Below are 21,906 nucleotides of genomic sequence, written 5' to 3'. Positions count from 1 at the left end.
GCTCTCCCTGCCCCAAGCCCTGGGATTTATTATTTAAGAAACCCTGAGCAGGAGGGAGCTGGGGAAAAGGGAGGAAAGGAAAAGGACAAAGATAAGATGGGAGAAAGAAATAGCAGCTCTCTTCTAGGTCGGGGGAGAGAGCAAGCAGTCACAAACTGCTAAGGAGAGATGAGGGCTTGTCCATCCATGGATGACTAACCTAAAATTAGCATGGCAACATGGAGGCGAGGGGGTTAACAGATATGTTAAGATGTAGAATGTCATGACTTAAAAAAATCTGAAGGTTTTGGGGGCAAATGTCATCCTTTGTGGAAGGGCTGGGGGGTCCAATGGTTTTGGAGCTCTTGGAGGTGGTCCAACTGCTCAGCAACCCAAACGGATGGGCAACAGTACAGCAAATTAATAACTCCTCCTTAATAAATGCAAAGCAATGCAGGGCAGGGAGAGGAATTTCTGCTCCTCAGGCACCTTCCAGGGTCCTAAATTGTGTCAAACCAAGGAAGGGACCTCCCAGCAATGGAGACAGCATGGCAGAGACCTCTGCTCTGTGCACAGCCGCAGCCGTAAAGCCAACAAGATGTTTGGCTGCATATGGAAAGGAACAGCAAATAATCCTGGAAATATTATAATGCCTTTGTATAAATCAGTAGTGCAGCCTCAGATGGGGAGAAAAGTAATGATGCAGAAAAGGCAGAAGTGTTCAATCAATATTTCTGCTCTGCATTTGGAAAGAAGCAGGATGAGATGCTTGTATCACATGAGGAGGATAAAGTACTTTCTAGTCCATTAGTAACCAAGGAGGTTGTTAAACAGCATCTACTAGCGATAAACAATTTTAAATCAGCAGGCCTGGATAACTTGCTCCCAAGAGCCTTCCAACAGATGTCTGAGAAGCTTTCTGGCCCGATGATGTTAATTTTTAATAAATCTTGGAATACCGGGGAAGATCCAGACAGCTGGAAGCATGCAAATGCTGCACTGATCTGCAAAAGGGGCAAGCAGGATGGCCTGATGAACAGGTTGGCTTGTCTGCCATCAATCATGAGTAAAATAATAGGAACCCTCCTGAGAGTCAACCAGAAGAGGAATTAAAAGATGGGAATATGGTTAATGCTCATCAGAGAGGTTCTGCAGCAAACACATCACATCAAACAAAGCTGATTTTGTTCTTTGAGGAGATTACAAGTTTGGTTAATAAAGATAATTGCCTAGAGATAATATACATAGGCTTTTGTACAGTGTTTGATTTACTATGACATGACATGCTGATTAAAAAATGAGCTCTGTATTATAAGAATAAAGCACATGTGCAAGGGATTCAGAGCTGATCTCAACAAATAACTGTCAGAGGGGAATTGGACTGTTTCCAGGGAGGTTTCACAAGGCTCAATCCCAGCCCCAATATTCAGCATTTTCTTATCTGGAAGCAAATATAACATTGCTGCTGATAAATCAGCTACGTGCTACACAAATAGGAGAGGCCAAGCCATCTGAGCAGAGTGGAGATGATGGCAGCCAAGCATCTGGCTGGGGTCATCACTCCACCTCAGAGGATGAGAAGAGGACAGTCAGTGAAAAAACAGAGGTGGGATGCTCAGAATCAATGCAGAAACTGGGAGGTGACACCGTGGCAGGTGGTAGTGGGGACCACATCCCTGCAGAGAGACACGGATGCCTGACTTGGCAGGAGGGCAGAGGGTTGGATGTTACACACACCCCAACATCTCTGAGGAAGAATCCTTGGATGGGTATCAGGAGGTAAATCGGAGCCTGGGATGAGAGGGGTTGGGATCAGTGACTCCATACTGCAGGATTTTGCAGCATCTGGGGTTGGCTATTGCCTAGGAGAGGACGCATGACCCAGACCAGTCCTTTCTGTGCTCCGCATGGGGCTTAATTCTGACGCTGACCTTTGTGACCCCAAGGAAATCAATTAACAGGAATACTTCCATCTGACCTTTCCTATCCCCGAGCCTTAGCTGCCCCTTGGGAAAACACAACACTTAATGCATGGGCGAACACCTCAGCGACACCTCGAAGGCAAGCACAGGGGTGCCAGGCACAGAAGTGAGCATCCCTGTGGGCAGCCCCCGCAGACTTGGGCATCTAGGTCTTCTTCGCTACTCCAAAAACAGAAACTTAGCAGCTGAAAGAAAAGGTTTTTAGAAACCTTTAGCAAGAGAAAATGGAAATGCTTAAACAACCCTACATGAAGCAGCTTCTCTGCATCCCAGTTAGTTACACCAGTAACCCTTACACTATCATCCCTAGCATCCTATTAGAATCACCACTTCTCCCTCAACAGGTACCACCTTTTTTCTGAGGCATCATCCAGCTCCCCCTGAAGTCATGTGCTACCATGTCTTCAATTTTATTGTGTTTTATTTCTACTCTCCCATCTTAGAAAAACAGAAGTTATTCAGCAAAGACAGCGCTGCCCGAAGGACCAGGTGGCTGATGTGGTACTGAGGAGGAAGGCTGAGTGATGGGCAGCTGGTGCAAAGGTGCCTGCGCAAGGGGGGTGAAGGCAGAGGGCAGGGGGCACATGGTGTGTGGGAAGAGCTGCTCATCCTGGGCATGGCCAGCCAACGTCCATCCCTTGCTTGGGCAAACCCTGGAGATGAGATGTGGGGCTCAGCAAACTCATGGGAGACTGCTTTTCTCCAGGTTCAGAGCAGAAGAGGGCCCTGCAGGGGAGAGGAGAGTGCATGCCCATCGGCTGATGTGTGCTCCTCACTCTCAAATCCCAAGGGTAGGTCCACGTCTTTAGTCTTCAGGGCACCGCAGGGGCAAGGAACAGGTCCCTTTTAGTGATTTGGACACACCAAGCCAGGTCACAGGAGCAGGGCTCCCTGCCCAACCTTCATTTATGTCTTCTCCTGGGTCTGGAAGGGCAGTTTGGTGTCTGTCCTTCTTTCTGCTGCTTCTGCAGTTGCCTTGGAAGGGACCAAACCTGCCCAATCATGCAAAAGATGAGGGGAAACCTTTCTATCTCAAGAGCCAAGAAAGCCCTGAGCAATCTCATGACCACACCAGGCACATGAAGGTTAGGCAACCTCATGGGACCTCAAGGAGGTCCCTGCAGCTGCTGCTCCCTCCCTGCTCTCCCAGACCTCAGCACGGGGGGAGAGTGCAGAACCCTGGGGCAGCAAGGACAGGGAGGAGGGTCTCACACAGGACTGACTCTGTGGCACCTCCCAGGGAGGACCCCACCGGGCACCTGGAGAGCGACCTGGGAGGTTTGCTCCCTAATCCCAGCCTGAGCCAAGCACAAAGGCTTACTCAGCTCCAGATGCACCAACCTAGCGGAGGTGGACAACTGTCTCTGGGAAAAAGCCTTATACAAAAGCAAGAATTTTTTTGTCCTTCTGAAACCCACTCAAGGAAGCGGGTTTAGCTTCCAACCTATTTTTTTCCATCTGTCAGGATTTGCAGAGGGCTTCTTACCACTGCATGTGTCCTAAACCTTCAGAGATGAACTCTGGCTAAGTGCACCCCGCTCCCCTGGCTTCATGTTTCCATTTGACTTTGCCAATAACCAGTGATAGAGAACTTGCTGCTCACAATGTTCCTCAAGGGCTCCTTTGACTGCTCTTGCTTCAGGGACAGAAAGGGGTCAACAATTCAAATCCTAGATGTTTAACCCAAACAGGCCCCATCCATCAACACCTGAGCAGGGGATTAGAATACATTGTTATTGCTGAAGGTGAATTCAAGAGATAAGGCATTAAATCAAAGTCTTATCTAACGCTAAACATTACAAAATGTTTCCAACTTGGGCAAAAAAAAAAGCCAGTTGGGCTTAAAAATCACTGAACCCCAGCACACGCAGTTTTGGTGAGGTGATCCATACTGATGGTGGAGCCTTCTTCAAGCTGTGAACGCTAGTGGGAAGATACAGCGGGTACCAGCCACAGTCCTTGAACTGTCCTTAATTGTCTTCCCCATTGCTGCTCCCATCACCCAAGCCTCCAGCAGCTCACAGAAGACCCCATCTCCCCAAAGAGCCACCGATTTTGGGTGCCTCTTCTGTCTCTCCTGGGTTTATTAGAAAGGATGTACCAAAACCAGCAGCACCCAAATCTCTGTGGCTGCCCTCGAGCACTTTGCTGCTGTAACCCCTGCACTAAAGGGGAGGCAGGATCGCCGTGGCATCGCTCCCGCTCCCAAGCCCAAGCCCCCCCCCCCCCCCAGCAGAGCCCAAGATGGCACAGCCAGATAAATTATTGGGGGGGGGGGGGGGGGGGGGGATTAAATAACCACAGCAGACAAACAGTTCTTGTCTTAAAACCCCTACTCAGCCGGTGCATCAGGCAGGTTAGTATCACAATCAGGTGTTGCTGCATAAGCAGGGGCTGTGCCGGGGTTGGTCCAGGCACCCCGTTGCAGCACCCTCCCAAATTCAGCAACATGTGTGAGTGCTCACCCAGGTTCTCAGTTTTAAGTAAATGGGTGGGACCCTGGATTTCACATTTAGGGAGATGTGTAAGACCTGGGTGCTGCTGTGGAGTCAGATCACTCACCCAAGAGGGATAGGATTTGGCCCTATGAGGTTCCAGCTCACTATGGCTGCACCCCAAATCCCAGCAGGCAGGGAGTGCCTGTGTCCCCCCAAGTGCTCTTGAAAGATCTGGCTCTGACTGCTCCAGTGGGACCTGATTTTTTCAACAGATATTGAAATTGTAATTGCATATTCCCCCCTCCATATTTAAAAAAAAGGAGAAGGAGGAGTAGGATGGACTCATTTATCATATGTAGCCAAACCCCAGGCTGGACTCAGTGAAATGAAAATGAGTCAGTGACACTTCGTATAATGGCATTCCAGATTGTTCTCCTAAATAATTTGTATTTTAATAAGCCCTTTTTGGTCCAGCACTAGTTTGTAGCCCCCACACTTTCTCAAGTCCTTCTGTGCTTTAATATGATTTAAAAAAAAATTCCCAGTGTCGCATTTTTTTATTAACAAAAAGGAAAAGAAAAGCAGGCTTGCTTCTCTCCTGGCTTAGATGGGAGCAGGTAATGAATCTCTGCACGCAGGAGACGGCTCTTATCTCCGTGGCCTTGCTGTTCCCAAACCTACTTATTGAAAAAACTCCCCCATCATGAGATAATGGGAACAGAGAAAGTCAGCAAAGAAACAAAAAGGCAATCAATCAGGAGCTTTACAGAAGCAGGGGAGCACCATGGTTTCCACCTGATCTTCTCTTGCCAGGACAGGTCTTTAGGTCAAGATACTGTAAATGAAAAGAAGTTGCTTTGGGGAGTGTAATCATGAGAGATGCACTCTACATCGAAAAGCTATTTTGCAGTGCTTGGACTTGCTAAGGACTTCTCCACTCGGGTCATGCTCAGCTCGCCGTGGAAGAGAGAGCAGCTCAGCCCTTCCACCCACTGCATTGGTGGTGGGTGGGGTGGCTCGGCCATGTTAGCTGGGAGTTATACCCCACACCCAAACATCAGCTTCTCCAGGCTAAGGTGATGGTCCTGGCCATGGTGGGTCCCTGGGGAAGGGCAGCAGGGCTTTGATCCCATAGCAAACCTGCGTGGACCAGAGCTGCCCCCCATCAGCCACAACCACAGCTAGTCGTGAGGGCACTTACAAGCCATTTCAACACAAAGTCTGACCTGTTCAAACACCAAGTCACACCTACACAACCCACTCCTGGATGCTGCTTGAGCTAGAAAGTTTGTGGGTGCGGTGAAAACCTGCTAGAAAGCTCAGCGGAGGAGTGGGAACTGAAAACTGGGGCAGCATCTTCCCTCACCTGCCTCCAAACCCCATCAGATGGTGATGACAGTGCGTATTCCTCCACTGCCCCAAAAACAGCATGTGCTCCTGCTCGTGTTGGGGACAGCGCAGTGGCCTGCCGGGTGGCACCTCACTGTGACACTCCCCTCACTCCGACTGCTGGAGCAGGCATTGTCCCAGCTGAAGGATGGAGCAGCAATGGCTAAAACAGTTGGGAGGAGGGAAGGAGAGATGTAGGGGGGCCCTGCATGTGCACTCCCCCACGTTAGCCTAACAAGCCTCATTAACGGAGAGGACTTTGTTCTACAGCTGGGTGGGATGCAGGGGGAGAGAGACGAGGACTCCTTGACCCCCTCTAGGAAAGGAGGCACTTGGGAAGAGCCCCGGGAGGACAACGGGCTCTGGGGGGTCTTGCAGCCTAAACCAGGTCAGGGTTGGGGTGACATTGATGAACTGGAGATATCTGGGATAAGGTGACCCAGTCAGTCCATTTCTGCTGTGCTATCTAATCCCTTCAGACACCCTCTCCCTCCTCAGCAGTCCTGGGCTGTAGGAGAAAAGAGGCATGAAACAACTGAGAGGTCAGAAAAGCAGCACCTGCTCCACCTCCAGTCCACCATTCATTTCACTGGAAGACATTATAGAGAAGGGGAGTTTATAAGCAGGGCTATCCAAAAGGAAGGCTGGCTTAAAAAAAACCTGCAAAACCTCAGCAAACCTTGTTAACATCAGCCTAACCAGGCTCAACCACAGCTCTCGCCTTCAGACAGGGGAAACAGATGTCACAGCTTTATACACCAATTTATTTCTACCCATTTAACAAATCAACATTTCCTTCCCATCCTCCTTCCCTAGAGTAGCAGCCACTGCAGCTCAGAGTTAGCGTTACTCCTAGTTCCCAAAGCCTTGCAGATATGCTTGACTATTATTGCCCTGTTTCAATTTCCAGCCTCCCTTTGCTTACCCTCCCCTATGAAGCCCTGACAGACTTTCTCCCTCCCTTGAGACCATCCTTGCTGCTATTTTACTTGGGTTTTAATCGCCTTCTACTTTGATTACTCCACTTCCCTCTTTTACAGCCTTCCTCGGTGCTGTGCCATCTCACCAGCCTTTTTGGGAGTACCAAATGGACCAGCCAGATTACTCTTAGGAAATATCTGCTCTTTTCTTGGTTTCTTCCCTAGCCCAGGAAGAGCTTCAAAGCCACTCTCCCCACTGGCAGGATTCCCAAGAGCAAAACTTTGTGGACAAGGCCAGCAATGATCTGAAGAGCCCAAGCAACCTGGCATTACGGTTTTAGGTCAAATCCAGGGTCCACCAATTGCCCAAAACAGTCCAACACCAACAGGCTGATGCACCAAACCCCAGCTGTGCCTCCAGGAAGGTGCTCTCTCAACCCCAACCAGCTCAAGGTTGTTTTAAACCCTGAATAAGGAGGTCTAATCCCCCTTCCAAATCTCATGTCTTCCTGCTAATTTATAGCTCTTGTTTTCTTTGCCATTCCCAAACAACATCCAAGCCTTATTTGAGTCTTAAGTTCCTGGCTTTGGAGGCATCCTGTGGCAGCAAGTTTCGCAGACCCAACCTGATGGGAGAGCATTTTCTCATGGACACAGCTGCTTCCTTAAACAGACCTTGTGTTATGAGATAGGGAGATCAAAAACATCCAACGTACTTTCTCTGGCTGCTCAGTAGGTTAGAGATGCTACTGTCCCCTTTTCTCTGCCTCTGCTTGGCTCTATGCCTCCTCCCCAGCTTTTTCCAGCCTCTCTCTCTCTCGGTGATTTTTTTCCTCTGGCTGGTAATTGTTCTCATTGCCCTTCACTCACAGATGGTCCTCGGATAGCTCACTATTGACATGGTGCCAGCTCTCCTCAATCCCGGCTGCTAAACTGCATTAGGAGACCAGCTACCACTCAGCAGAGCCCACTCCTCCACTCCATCTGCCCTTTCACACCTGGGTCATCGCTGGAAGAGGGTTTGCTCACCAGAGCTGCCACGTCTGGGCAATCTCTCGGTCCCATCACAGCAGCCGGGTCACCCTCCAGCCCCACTGTCCCCCACCCAAAGCCTCCCAGGTCGATCTGGATCTCCCCACCCACCCTTCCTCCTCAACATCCCTCCCGCCATGTAGCTGAGTCACTTCTCCTTCTCCAAGCCTCTCCTTCAAGCTTTCCCATCCCCTTTGGCTTGTGAGAGCCTCTGCAGTCCCAGCCCAGCAAACCTTATCCACAGAAGGGTCCTCTGTGCTCACGGAACAGCCCCCAGGCTGAAATTTTTTACGATGAGAGTGGTGAAACACTGGAACAGGTTTCCCAGAGTGGTGGTAGATGCCCCATCCCTGGAAACATTCAAGTCAGGCTGGATGGGGCTCTGAGCAACCTGATCTAGTTGAAGATGTCCCTGCTCATTGCAGGGGGGTTGGACTAGATGACCTTTAAAGGTCCCTTCCAACCCAAACCATTCTATGGTTCTATGATTCCAGCCCCCAGGCTCTAGCCCCGCTCCACAGGGACAACCCGGACTGCCACCCAGGCAGGAGGGATGCGAGCGGAAGAAAACAAAGGGGAAAAAAGCACAGCAGACCAGACAGGAGGTGAAAGCAGCTCTTATTTTTCACTGGACCAAGTTGTTTTTGGAGGCACAAACACTAGGTTCATTCATGAAGCAGCTAAGTGTTGGTTTTTCAATGGAAACAATGAATTAGTAAGGATAAGCAGCGACAGGATAAATGACCTTTTTCCTGCCTCTCAAAGTGTCCCGTTTCTTTCCTAACCCGGCAGCCAACTGCTTGTTGAGCCTCACAGCAGTCAGCCCCAGTGACCTGGAGCCTCCAGGGAAGCCCAAGGGCTTGGAGAGGAGCTTCTCCCAGTTCACAAGTGCTGCGAAACCCAGTGCCTTTCACCAGCATGTGATTTGGCTTCAGAGCGATACAAATAAAGTGGTTTGACTTTTGGTTTCTGCTATCTCAAAATCTATCAATCATCAGAGGGATATGCTACCTTACGCTAACATAACGGATTAAAGCAGAAGATAAAATGCCATTCCATTATCTATTTATTAAAAGCACCACTTGAACTGCTTTTATTCAGCATACATCTCCTAATAAAGAGGCACTCCTTGACTGTGTAAATCAGCAAGCAATTGTGTTTTAACAGCCTTTAGAATGGCATTTCCCCACAGTTTTAGATGGACTATCAGACAGAAAACCTCTTCCAAAACTCACTTATCAAAACAGGCGCAAGCACAGAGCTCTTTACCACTCCTCTACCACCGAGACAAATACAAAATGGGCTTGTAAAACTCGCAAAGCATAGATCATTCCCACCTTTCACCCTGCTGCATGAATATCCTTAATGACAGGTCAAAATAAATAATTTTGTTAGCAGAGGAGAACTATTCAGCTCCCACTGATGGATGGGACTTCTGGTAGGCGATGAAATGCAGGCTGCGGTTCCCAACCCACTGATGCTACCTGTTCTGCGGTAATCAGTTCTGGCAGAACCAGAAAGGATGAAGCCACTTCAAATCTACCAGTTCCCTGGGCAAAAGGGGAAGAAATGATGCTGGATTTTCAGTAAAAGATTTCAGGTGTGAATATAACAATATCTGTGAACTGCAAAACAAAAGGGAAGTTGTTGTATTGTCTCTGCTCCACCAGAATAAATTGGCTTTTGGTTGGTTGGGGATATTTTTCCATACCAAGAAATGTTCCCATTTTTTTTGCCAGGTTCTGCTGCTTCTGGTAAAAAGCTATTCTAAATATTTTTACAAGGTGTTTTGATGAAGAAACCTGGATCAATAGTATTCATGAACTGGTTATATTTTAAATGAAATGCTGATGGAAGACAAGCACAGCAAGCTTCACCCTGCGCCGTGGAAGTCAATGGAGGCTCTACCATTGACATGAGCAAATGTCAGATCTGTTGAGAAGAGGGGAAAGGGATGTACCCACACGCACAGGGAAGGATGCGTATGGTCTGGAAACTATCTGAGTAGATAGATAGACACAGGGATGGATGAATGGATGGATGGATGGATGGATGGATGAATGAATGAATGAATGGATGGATCCCTACTGCTCTGCTGCCGTCAGAAGGACCTCAGCACACACTGTGGCAAACAACGCTGAGGCTGATGTCCTTGTTCCTTCCTTTCCTGTGGCCACCCACGCTTTCTCCCTTGCTGCAGATAAACTGGAGCACTGCCTTGCTGGAGAAAGCACAGGGCCCAGCTATATCACCTGCAAGGACACCCATCCTTGGCTGGCTGGTTGCCCAACCTGATGCACCCCAGGCTCCTGGCTGCCCTTACGTGAGTTAAATTCTGCTGGGGCTGACAAACCTGAAAGACCATTTCAAACCACAGTCGCTTCAAATTCAGCCTGCTTCAGCCTATGACCTTCTTGGCAGGATCTCCCTTCAGCACGGCAGCCCCAAACAGGAGCTGACAGTGCTTTGAAACCTTTTGAACCAGCACTCAGGTCCCTTGGGTACTGCGGAGAGGATTTCTCTTAATGGCGTGCAAGCTCCCTGGCTCTGACAGCCCTGCTCTCAGGCTGCCTGGGAGGGGACCGGCATCCCGTTCCCTCCGTTCAGCAGTGTGAAAGGTCACGGGGGAAGGTGCACTTGTCACCAGGAATAAACTGTTACATGGAGGTTGTGTCACATCTTCTTTCTGGGAGGATGGAGCCAGCTGAAGTCAGTGAAAAAGCTCTCCTGATGCCGGTGGGGTTTGGATCTGTCCCAGAGCACCAGCAGAAATGCAAGCAGCAAGGAGCAAAATATCTCCTAAATGACATGAGTTATCAGCTGGCGTGGAGTGAGCCCCAGGAGACACCCAGGGCAGGTGTCCCTTCACACCAACGTGCCAACCAGTCCAGTCCAACTGTCTCCTTAACAGAAGTCACCCCAGAAGCTTGGAAAATGCCAGCTTCCCAGTCAAGCTAAATAACTCCCTTCCCTTTGTTTCCCCTGATAGCACATCTTATCCAGAGCTATTCTGAGACAAGAGCCATCAGTGGACCTGTGGGGACTGGGCTTTAGGGCTCCAGCTCAGGAGAGGGTGGATGACCCCCTGTGCTTCTGAGTTGTTAATGTTTCCCAGAGGAACCTCATAGTTTTCCACATTTTACTACCTTTATATATCAGAGTGACATTAAAGGAAATTTTATTTCTCTCCGCAATGGGTAGCAAACCAGAAACAGGACTACAGCAAAGATGACACGCACAGAAGAGAAGAAAACATCATCTGATCTTCTGGGAGGAAGAAACCAGGGCCAGCCAGCAGCAATCCTTGCCTGCTTACCTGGCTCAGCAATGTCCTAGGAACCCAAGCATGGACCAGAGACCCCCTGCATGAGATGTCCTGCAGAGGAAAAGATCACGTCCTGCCACACAGTGCTTGAAGACCAGGAGAAAGCAATGCAGCCCAGCACAGGGCTGGGAGCAAACAGCACCACAAGCCCAACAGCCACCAGTTTTCTGTAGCCTCACCTCAAGAAGAGACCCAGACCAAGCTCTTCCTCCCAGCTCTGCTGGTGCACACGTTTCAGGGTGACTCTTTGCCCAAGCTCAAGTTTAAGAGGTTGTCCAGGAGGTCACCAAGACAGATGTAGCTGCCCTTGGCACCGCTGCATTGGCACGGGAGACCAGCAAGACCAACTTCTCAGCTTGCAGCAGTGGGCAGGCAGGCAAAGGCTGCCTGCACTAACGCTGACGCAGGCAGGGGTGTCACCGCGCTAAAGGGCTGGAGAGCCCATGTCTGGCTCCTCTCTGCCCCTCGCTTAAATGTAGGTCAAACCACAAGGTAACAGTGCGAGCGGAGCTGTCTTTGCCCACAGAGGTGCTTCCAGCACTGTATCAAAAATTAAAAAGTGAAGCAATAAAAATTAAAAGAGAAGTAATATGCATCATAAAACCCAAGCACAAGACTAAAAAGTCCCCGGACACTGATGTATTGTTAAAGTAGGGTATGAACCTCCCCTTGCAGTGCTGCCAAATCCCCTTTCCATGGGAAATTATCCTTATTTCTGATTGCCGTGGTGCCAAAGACAGGCCAGGCTTTTGTCGCCTGGCTCTCCAGTGTTAGGGAAAAAGTCAGTGGAAAGGCTGGGAAGAGGTGTGTCATCCCCTGTATACCACTTTTTGTGCCTCATCTCCTAACTGGGCTTTGCGGCTGAGACCATCAGCATCTTGAGTCAGCGACTGAGCACACCCTGTTCATGAAGGATGCAGTGGAGAAATGCTAAATAAAGTCATAGAATGGTTTGGGTTGGAAGGGACCTTTAAAGGTCATCTAGTCCAACCCCCCTGCAATGAGCAGGGATATCTTCAACTAGATCAGGTTGCTCAGAGCCCCATCCAACCTGACCTTGAATGTTTCCAAGGATGGGGCATCTACAACCTCTCTGATAACTCTGATAACTGAAATAACTAGGCCCAGCCTAACAGGGCTGCTTGGCTGAGCTCTGATGAGTGAAAACACCATTTTTTAAAAGCTCGCCATCTCCCAGCCTTGCAACGACCGATAACTCAAAGGCATCTTCCCCCATCCCAATACCCCGCCAATACCCTCCCACCCCAGAAGGTCCCACTGAAACAGCAGCCCCAGCACCAGGAGTTTAACGGGGGGAGGCTGGTTTTGATTCATTTGGACACAAAGCTGTGGTTTTAATCACCCCTGGGGCTGGTGGGAGATTTGCTGCCTCCCCACTGCCCATCATCCCCATCCCCATCTCTATTCAGCCCTGGTGACCCATTAACATCCCCTTCTTCTTGTACATATTGCCTGAGCGCTCCTGCCTGCCCTCCTGGCCTCAATTAATTGTGGCCTGGGGGAGAAGCAGGTAAGAGAGCACTCAAATTTAACTGATCTCCACAGATGGTAAAAATGGAGCTTGATGTGACAAGTGTGGGCAGCGGGGATGGGCACGGGCAGGGCAGGGAGGACAGCCAGCCCTCTGCCTCGCTACCTGCTCAGGTCACGGCCGTGGGTTGCAGGCGATTTTGCTGATCATTAAGATAATTCTCTCTCAAGCATTGCTTGGTGTCTCGGCTCCTCTTTCCTTGACACCTTTCAGAGCCAATTCCCCAAACCACAGCTCGAATCCCCCTCCCCACTTCAGGCAGCCCCTCTCCCATGTTGGCAGAGCCCTTCTTGCCCGAATGTCCTCATGGATGCCCAGCTGTCCTCATCTCTCATCACTTCATGGGATTTGGAGAAATTTTGCATGCCACAGGGTTTAATTCTCAGGGGAAAAACCTGCTCTGGAGCAGGTTATTCCGGCGAGCAAAACCTCCCCTCCGCTGAATCTCACGCTCCCAGAGCCATCAGTCCAATCCCACCAGTCCCAATGGGGTGGACGTCCCCTCAGCCACACTCGGACCTGGCACTGCGTCTCACGATACAAGGCAGAAGTTGAACCCACACAAGCTCTGCAGCTCCCAAGTCCCACGGGAGCCTTGTTGGCTGTGGAGACCGCTGCATGAGGAACCACTGCATCTAACAAGCCAAGTAATGGCAAGAAGCATTTCAGGCTCCAAACAGCACCTTCAACAACCCTGGTGACACCAGAAACATAACTGGTACCTTCAGCATGGTACCAGGCTCCCAGCTCCTGCTGCAAGGAGCAACAGGTCATCAACAGAGCGGTCCCAACTCTGCCCAAAGGTGGTTTTGCTGGAACAAAAGCAAAGGCCACACAAATAGGTTGTTCCCCCCCCCCCCCCCCCCCCCCCCAAGACATCATTAAACTGCACGAGCAGGTAGTGCCTCAGCATCTTGCAAGCATCCTGCAGGCAATGCTTTCAGTGCGAAGGAACAAAAGGTTGCGGTGGAGAGGGGAACGGTGGGAAACCTTATGGGCTCCAGAGCTTCATTTGACACCTGGTGTTTGCAGCATGGGCTGCATTTCATCTTTTCATAAGTAACAACTCTTAACAGGAAACATTACAAAAAAGGGGGCATTTAAAGGCAGAAAAGTTGGTCTACAAATGTAATTTTTAAATTTTTTTTAAATCTTTTGTTAGCAACTCTTCTGGGGAGCGAATCCAGCAGAGGCAATACAGTGCAACGTGCACTCCTAAATTAGTTTCCTGGCACTTGGGATGCTTTATTATTAATTTCCTCCAAATATTAGGTAATGCTTTTCGCCCCTTTCAAAGTCTGTACGAGGGGTCTTTGATGCATTGTGGGACTTGAAAGTTGCAGGTCTAAAGAAGCATTTCTTTTAAGTCCTCTCTTTTATCAAGCATATTCTGTTCTGTTCGCTATAATGCACACAATGGCATGAGAGTCTTGACCTGCTCCATGTCTGATGGGTTGAAATCTCAGATGCATACGATAAAACAGCCATTCCTAGCAATACAGCTTAAACACTTATGGCTCTATTCAGGCAAATATTACCCAGGGGTCTGCCATGCCACTGAAAAGCTGCAGAAATTGGCTCTGTAGATGGCTGACCAATTCAGCAGTGAGAAACGACCCCGATACATTAACTCCCCTTCTCATTTCACCCTGAGTGAGCCAGGGTCTGGAGGTAACTGCAGCAGGAGGTGAGAGCCGGTTGAAGCCAGATTCGTTTTCTTTATATAAAGTATTTTTTTGTGTGTGTGTGTGACCATGAATGTCATTATGTAGATCTGCAAAAGAGGGAAAGTAATGACATTAGGGCACAGACGCAGAAATCAGTGAGGTTTTTGTCTTACGGTTACATGGGAGCACTGTCACATCTTCTGGAGAAGTAAAATCTGTAGCCTTTAAGACATTGCAAACGTCTCAGATGATAACCAGGTCTCTGCCTCTGCTGAAGGTATGTGGACTTTGATGGGTCACTTTACACCATCCAGCATCGGTCTCCTCCACACGTTAACCAGAATTAACAGCTCTTGTTCCAGAATAATTTACCTTTTTTTTTTTTCTGTTTACACTGCAAGCTCGCTAGTTTAGAGACGGTTCCTGCCCAATAATATACAGGACCCAGGACAAGGATGTAAAGTGAAACTTATCCTTGCAAAAGCAAACACATTTTGGTACAATGAAAATTAAATGTTTTTGTCCTTTAGGCAATCGCACTGACATGTTTTTACAAAAGTCCAAGGCTGCTATTTTAGGATATTAATCTCCTCTTATCAATCTCCTCTTGACAGGTTAGAACTAGGAAAGATTTTTTAAAGGGCGATCTTGAAATGTAGGGGTAGAATTCAACGTAAGGGCTGAAGAGCTCCTAAATGGGTTGAAGCTGCTTGAATTTGCCTTGCATGTCTTATACCCTAGGAGCAAAAGATGCCTCTAGGATGACTCAGAAAAGGAGTGTTCAGACTATACAGGAAGATATTTGTAAGAGAGGCAGGTCCTTTTTTTATGACTCCCCTTGCCTGCCCCAGTGCTACGCCCTGGTATGTCTGCAATCCCAGCCTGTCAGCCTAAAACATACATCAGAGTCTTGATAACCCCAACATTTCACCGGGAAGACCATTTCTTATGCTATATAAGCTATATAAAAAGGAAGAAGCTGATTTTGCATGAGCAAAACCTAGATACATCTCTCCTGACATTGGCAAAACATCCAGCAGCAGCTCCAGAGCCTGTAAAGAGGGGGACACGTGTGACTACAGCCCCTGGCTCTGGGGCGTGTGATTCCAGAAGGATTAGCTCTAAAAGCAAATCTGATCCACAGGGATATGATCTGCCATCCCATCCACCTCCTCCAGGATGCTGCAGACCCGAGGAGGCGAGCACGAGCCTGATTTCCAGAGGCACTGAGCATCATTCCCATCGCTGGGATGGAGGTGGCAGCACCAGGTACCAAAAATAATATGAGAAAGTCTCAGCTCGCACATTACCCATCTGGTTCGGAGGCTTTTTAGGAGCCCTCTTAAGTATCTTTATTAAAATACCATTAAGACAGCCGGGGTTTTTGCCCTGCATGTGAGTGGTGCAGTGCTGGTCTGCCAGAGGGGAGTTGACAGGTCATTATTGTGTGTCCTACAAATTCTCTGAGCCAATAAGGACACTCCAACAATGTGATGGTTTATCAGTTTGTAGGTTGGAAAAGGAAATTCTTTCAATCGAGATAACGATTCTATTCCTTTGCGGCAAATGAGAGGTTTTTTTTGGGGACCCTGGCAGAAGCGGAGCCAGGACAAGGATGGGACCCATCGCTCACGAGTCAACAGAAAGATGCTGTCGCAGCCAATGGGAGCATCTGCACAAATTGTAAGGAGCCCGAAACTGCTCCTTTGAGAGAGAAAGAAAAAAGAAGCAAAACTGCAGGAGAAACTAAATCTATTTGTAAACCCCAGGCAGAGTTGACATGAGGCAGCCGGCGCAGGAGTGCAGAGATGATAATAGAGCCTGATGGATAGTTCACAGGATTATTAGATACCCTCCAACTCAAATACGCTGAGGAGCCAATTATTTAATGCGAAGGACAGTGCAAACAGATGTTTAATAAGCTGAATCACTCCAGGATTGTAGGAGCTCAAGGGACCAAACCCCTACTGGTTGTAAATCAGGAAAGCCAGCATTATAAAATACCTGGTGCTTCAGATGATAGATACCTGCTGGTCCCCACCGTTATTGCCATCTCTGCCAGGCGTGCAGGGGCTGGGGTGCACAGAGGGTAAATGCAGCTGGATTCTGGGAGCAGGTGGGTGTGAGGGCTCCCTGGGGAGGGGGCACAGTCCAACACATCCAGGCTGGTGATCGCACTCAGCTCTGCGGCCAGTGGCCTTCCAGGCTGCCTTGTTTACAGGAGAGGGGGTTGCTGCTCCTAGGAAGATAGGCTGAGTTTATTTTCTAGCTGATTGCAGAGAGGCAGCAGGAAGGGAGTGGGAGGTGTGGGAGCCAGAGAGGAGTTTGGTCTCTGCTCTGGGCCCTGATTAGCACCTGTTTTGGAGTCAGTGATGATCCCTGGGAACAAAGCATCGCTTCTCAGGCTATTCTGCTGGGAGGGATGCTGAGGGGAAGCAGGGTCTCAGAACCCTCCCTGCCCGCCTTGCCGGCAGACACACCGTCCCCTCACCTGGGCTGCTCTTGCAACCAGAGGAGAGGGACAGGCTTCTAGCTCATCCTAGGGTGGATGCCCAAACTAGATCAGATGTAACATGAGCTAAAAACATCGCCACTGACTATAAAGGGCCTCTATGTTGTTAAATGTCTGAAGGAGAGTCCTTCCTGAAGCCCCTTCTCATCTCTGCCTGTGTCACCTTCTCCCTTCATCTAAGCTCATATCTATACTATAAGGAGCTGAGGTGAGTCTTAAAATCCACATCTCCCCATGATCCACCCACTACCAGCACCGCTCCTGCACGTCCACATAGTCCAGGCTACAGCACAGACCCAAGAACAGATATAAGGAAGAAATTTTTTATGATGACGTGGTGAAACACTGGAACAGGTTGCCCAGAGAGGTGGTAGATGCCCCATCCCTGGAAACATTCAAGGCCAGGCTGGATGGGGCTCTGAGCAACCTGATCTAGTTGAAGATGTCCCTGACAATTGCAGGGGGGTTGGACTAGATGACCTTTAAAGGTCCCTTCCAACCCAAACCATTCTATGATTCTATGATTCTCTGATAAACCAGCACCGAGGTGCTCCTCAACATCCATAATGCATGTGCAGCGTGGGGTCCAGGGGAGACGTGGGGATTTGGTCCCTGATGGATGGGAACCCATGGGCACTCACAGCACGGCTCTGCTAAGGGTTTGGCCAGTGCAAACCAGGCAGTTGCTCATGAGAAGATGGTGTAAAAAGACCGGCCTCCCACCTGGTGCAATGCAAGATAATTCGGTTCAGCAACATTGACTCAGGATCTGGCTCTGGCGTATCCAAACCAGCTTAGACAATAAAAAAAGGATGCTCCTTTCTTCCTATTCAAGACCTCTAGGCAAACACCCAAGCCACAGCCTCCTGTGTGACAGCTGCAGAAAACAGGTCTGGAGAGGACCTTGAAATGTCACCCAGATTGCAGCCCCGTGACTGGGTCTGCAATGGGGCCAAGCACAAAAAAAGCCAAAAGCACTCCAAGCATTAACAAATATTGTTGCTCAGCGCACTCCCATGCAGCTGCCAGCATATCTGCCACCTGCTCTTTCCAGCACTGAAGCACAGAGTACACACATATTTATGAGAGCATCTTCTACGGATTTACAGAAAGAGCAATTAGTGGTTCGGTCCTTGACAATAACAGAGAATCATGGTGGTGGTAAAGCAGATTTCCGCTGATCCATCAACATGACAAACTACCTTCTCTCCCGCAGGAATCCCCAGTAACTGAAGGGCAGGATCAGATCCCCAAGACCCCAGAAAGACATCAGGACAGCCACTTCGTACTCCTCAACTTGCATCCTGCTTGTGAGGAACCACCAGCTCTCCCCACAAAGCCACTAGCTCAGCAAACCCAAATGCGTACTCACCAGTACCCTTGTTTTTGTTTCAAATCTCTGTCGATGCTCCCTTTGCTCCTCCAACCATTTCCTAAGGAACAATGGAGAGGGGGAAAGAAAAAAAAAAAACAAAAACCCAACCCAAAAACCTTCATCAGATCCAGAACTGAGCTTCTGGTTAAGAAGAGCCAGCTCTGGAGAAACCTGCTGGGATGATGAGAAACCACCGAACCAGGCCTGTTCCTGCTCTCCTACCACCCGTGTTTCCATGGTCAGTTCAGCTGTTCTGCTCATCACCCTTCCCTCATGCCTGTATCACAAAATCACCTAGCAACACTGTGCCATGGAGGTGCAAACCCAACCCATCCTCCCGCTGTATCTCGTCTCCTGTGACAGCTGGGAGATGAACAGTCCGGAAACAGATCCCATCAAAGCAGCATTGGCTGCTTCACCCATTCCACCCCCCAGCTAAACGTTACGCCTTGGTCCCTTTGGGATTATCAACTTCCCAGGTCTTCCTACACCCGTAGCTTGGTTGTCAGTGGTAGCTCGGTGGTACCTGTGACAAACCCATGTCCCGCAGGTGATAGGGTGCAGAGGGGGAAGGCGTATGACCGGCATCCCCCCAACTCTGCTCGTACAAGTCCTCCGCCCCTCTTAGCTTAGGAAAAACTTTGGAAAAATGAAGCTCTACAGAAGCTCCTGGCCATCACTTTTTGCACTTGCAAATGATGGAGACAGCAGGCTGGCATTTCTGAACAGGGAGCTGACACCTCCACACAGGAGGTGTTAGGTGAGTAGGACTGTCACCAGCATGTGCCAGAGGAGATAATGAAACACACTGATGGCTGCTAACACAGGGTATGGGGTGGCTGGCAAGGGACAAGGTGGCCAGCAGCTGGGCTGGAGGTGGGCAGGACTCAGAGGGCTGATAAAGGAGATCAGCATGAGCATGCTTTGAGGGACCTGACTCTGCTTCAGCACAACCTCAAGGTGTGAGACTCCCACCAGCAGGCAGCCATCATATTAACGGGGACCAGAGCCCTCCTAGTACAGCTGGGAGTGGTGGCCCAGGTCTCCTCCTGGGTAAGGACAGAGAGGAAGACCACCATGGCTGTTACGAGACCAGGGCAGCTGGGCACACATGCTATGGGAGTGCATAGCTGGAAATTGCTCCTGTAGTTCAGCAGTCAGCTGGAGAAGCGGTATTTGCATGCAAAAGAAGTGATGAGCTCATGATCTGGGGTATTTTCCCCAAAATGGCACCACCAGCTCACACATGTCCTTAAACTTGGGTTTGTACCTGAGTTTTGGCCAGGATCAAGGGGTTCCCACCAACTAGTGGAAGCTGCAAGGGAAAAGGGACCTCTCTGCCAAGGCTTAGTGGTGTGCAGTCAACTGGGAGTCACTCAAAGCGAGGAAAACGGACGTTTATTGTGTGCAGTCTCTGAATTTGCCACATTTGACATGGGCAATGCATTCCCATTCAGTAAATTTTACATGAGAAGGTTGAAACCAAGGCAAGGAGACACTTATTATCACAGGTCAGCTGGAGATGGAGACGCTGCTTCCTCTTCCTGGGGTCCCCAAGCAGATCCTGACTGAATCAATCACCCCAGCATCTCCTCCTTTCCTTCTCCAGGCAGCCCTTGGCATGGGTTTACTGGGGCAGGGTCCACCAGCACTAGTTCCCACTACCCATGGCACAGGCAAGCAACTGGGAACCCTCCTTTTATATGGAGACTGTATCCACCTCGATCTTGTGTCAGCCTTTATGGGATTCTCTCTCATGGGAAAGTGCCAACAACATTTTTCAAGTCAGGTTGACACCTGGATGACTGTCCCAGGACTGAGGAACCAAGGGGCTCTGACCACCCTACCCATTTTATTAAACTGGTTTTTTATTGCTGTGCGTGCACACTCAAGGAACAGAGAAAACCCACAAAGGGTAACCTTTGTGATGACCTGTATTTTTCTTTTTCGGGCTTCTACGACCATCAGTACAAGGACATTTAGGCAGTAAGCAATGCATGGAGCACAGGTGACTGGTAGAGCACACAGTGGCTGCAGACCAGCCCGGTGACTGCAGCCATGCAGGCTGGCCAAGCTCGGGGGCCATGATCAGCCCCAAGAAGGGGACTTCTCTGCAGCTAATGAGTCCATCTGCTTTTGAGAGCATACAGCTGCTCTGACCTTGTGCACTTAAGCATGACCTCCTTCCTTAGCCCCGGCCCCAGTTCAGATCATTAGCTGATGAGTAACCTCCACCGCCAACGACTAATGGCTCATTTGCTGCTCAACAGCCACAAGTGATCAGCAAGGGGGCAAAGAGCTTAATGCAGGCCACTGTCAACATGTCCACGTGGGTGAGCGCTGTTGTCTTTATTTTGGGCAAAATTCCCAAGGAAGGCTGAAAAAATCCTGCAGTGCCCTGGCTTCATGACGGAGCTCATCAGCTCTGCTAAGGTCGATGCAAAACCTCCTCCCGGTGTCAGGGCAGGGGCTGGCACCGCGTTTCCCTTGAGCGATGCTGGGCTTCAGCTTTAACTTCTACTTAAAGTTGTCTCCTCTCTACAGGCAAGAGTCCTGCATTGCGGCTTCTCCCCATGGCAAGGGGAACTCAGAGACACAACAGCTTGCAACACAACATCTAAAAAAATCACTGTTTGAGGCTCAGGAGAATCCTCATGGGATGAGGCTATAAATGGGAGTTTCTGGGCTAAGCAAAGGCTGAACCTGAATTACAGTTTCATTAACCCATTGCCATGAAGAGGGGCCTGAAGAACAGTGCCTGTGAACAACCACACTCATGGTCCACCCTCTGAGCCAGCAAACAGGGAGCTGGAGAGGATGCCCTGGTGCCCTTGTAGCATTTTCCAAAATAGGATGGGCATTGCTGTGAGCAGCCCAGGCTTCATTCTCCCATTCCCAAAACACATGCAGGATGAAAAGCTATAAAGCAAACAAACAGGCTTGCCTGTGGCTTTTCCCTCAGCCACAAGGTCCCTTTTAGCTTCTTGGAGTGGTTTCTAGATGAATCGAACGCACCCTCCTGGATATGACGTTAAGGTTTCTAATTACCCTCCTTGAATACATCACTAACATGCCACATCAGCTCACTTGCGGGTCTGTTCCTCTCACCACGTGTCTCTAGAAGGGGAGCTTCTGTCTCTCTTTAGCACACTGACCTCTCCATCCCCTGGCTGGGGTGAGCTGCTGAGCTGGGAAGGACAGTTCCCAAGCAGCCTGGTGATGGGGTGTGTTTGTCCTGCTCTTGAGGTCAACCCCACGTGAAGAAACAGCCCTTCTCCAGGGTGTCTACACTGGAGACAACCCTACCCTCAACAGAACAAGCACTCACATACTCCCAATGATGGACCATCCTCCAAAGAGTCCATCCATGCTCTAGCCCTGACCAGCCAGCAGTCAGAATTTAGCTCACCTGAAGCAGAGTGTAGCCCTGATCTGACAGCCAGGGACAGCCTGATAAATCTGCACCAGTCCCTGGCATGCCAGGTAGGATTCAGCTCCAGATTAAGGCATCTCAGTTGGGGTGCCCACATGTAAATCCTGGATTTAGTTGCCTAAACGCGAGTTCCCATCGCCATGTTGGACTCCCTAAGCTATCCAAGACCTGTGCTTGGCTTTGCCAGATATGACCCTGGACCTGCATCCCTCTTGATTGACAGCTGGAGGCTAAATAATATGTCTTAGGATAAAACTAGACACTTATGTCTAGCAGCTGAATCATGACCTCCATGGGTGCTG

General features: G+C 49.5%; 1 protein-coding gene across 2 annotated transcripts in view; it reads right to left on the bottom strand.

Annotated features, from left to right (window-relative positions):
• The window catches only part of LOC309601807 (zinc finger and BTB domain-containing protein 7C-like), a gene marked incomplete at both ends in the record, with an annotated part of 115,418 nt that overhangs the window by 62,068 nt on the left and 31,444 nt on the right, over positions 1–21,906 (bottom strand). The window contains one exon of one of the 2 annotated variants that reach the window (XM_082334941.1): positions 18,169–18,229. The exons of the other annotated variant lie outside the window; for it this stretch is intronic. The remainder of the gene's footprint in view (positions 1–18,168; positions 18,230–21,906) is intronic. 2 annotated transcript variants of the gene reach the window in all.

Source organism: Platalea leucorodia, assembly GCF_965183815.1.
Source record: "Platalea leucorodia genome assembly, chromosome: W".
Lineage (NCBI taxonomy): Eukaryota > Metazoa > Chordata > Aves > Pelecaniformes > Threskiornithidae > Platalea > Platalea leucorodia.
The sequence above is the reverse complement of the archived record's forward strand: the minus strand, read 5'-3'. Positions and strand labels throughout refer to the sequence as shown.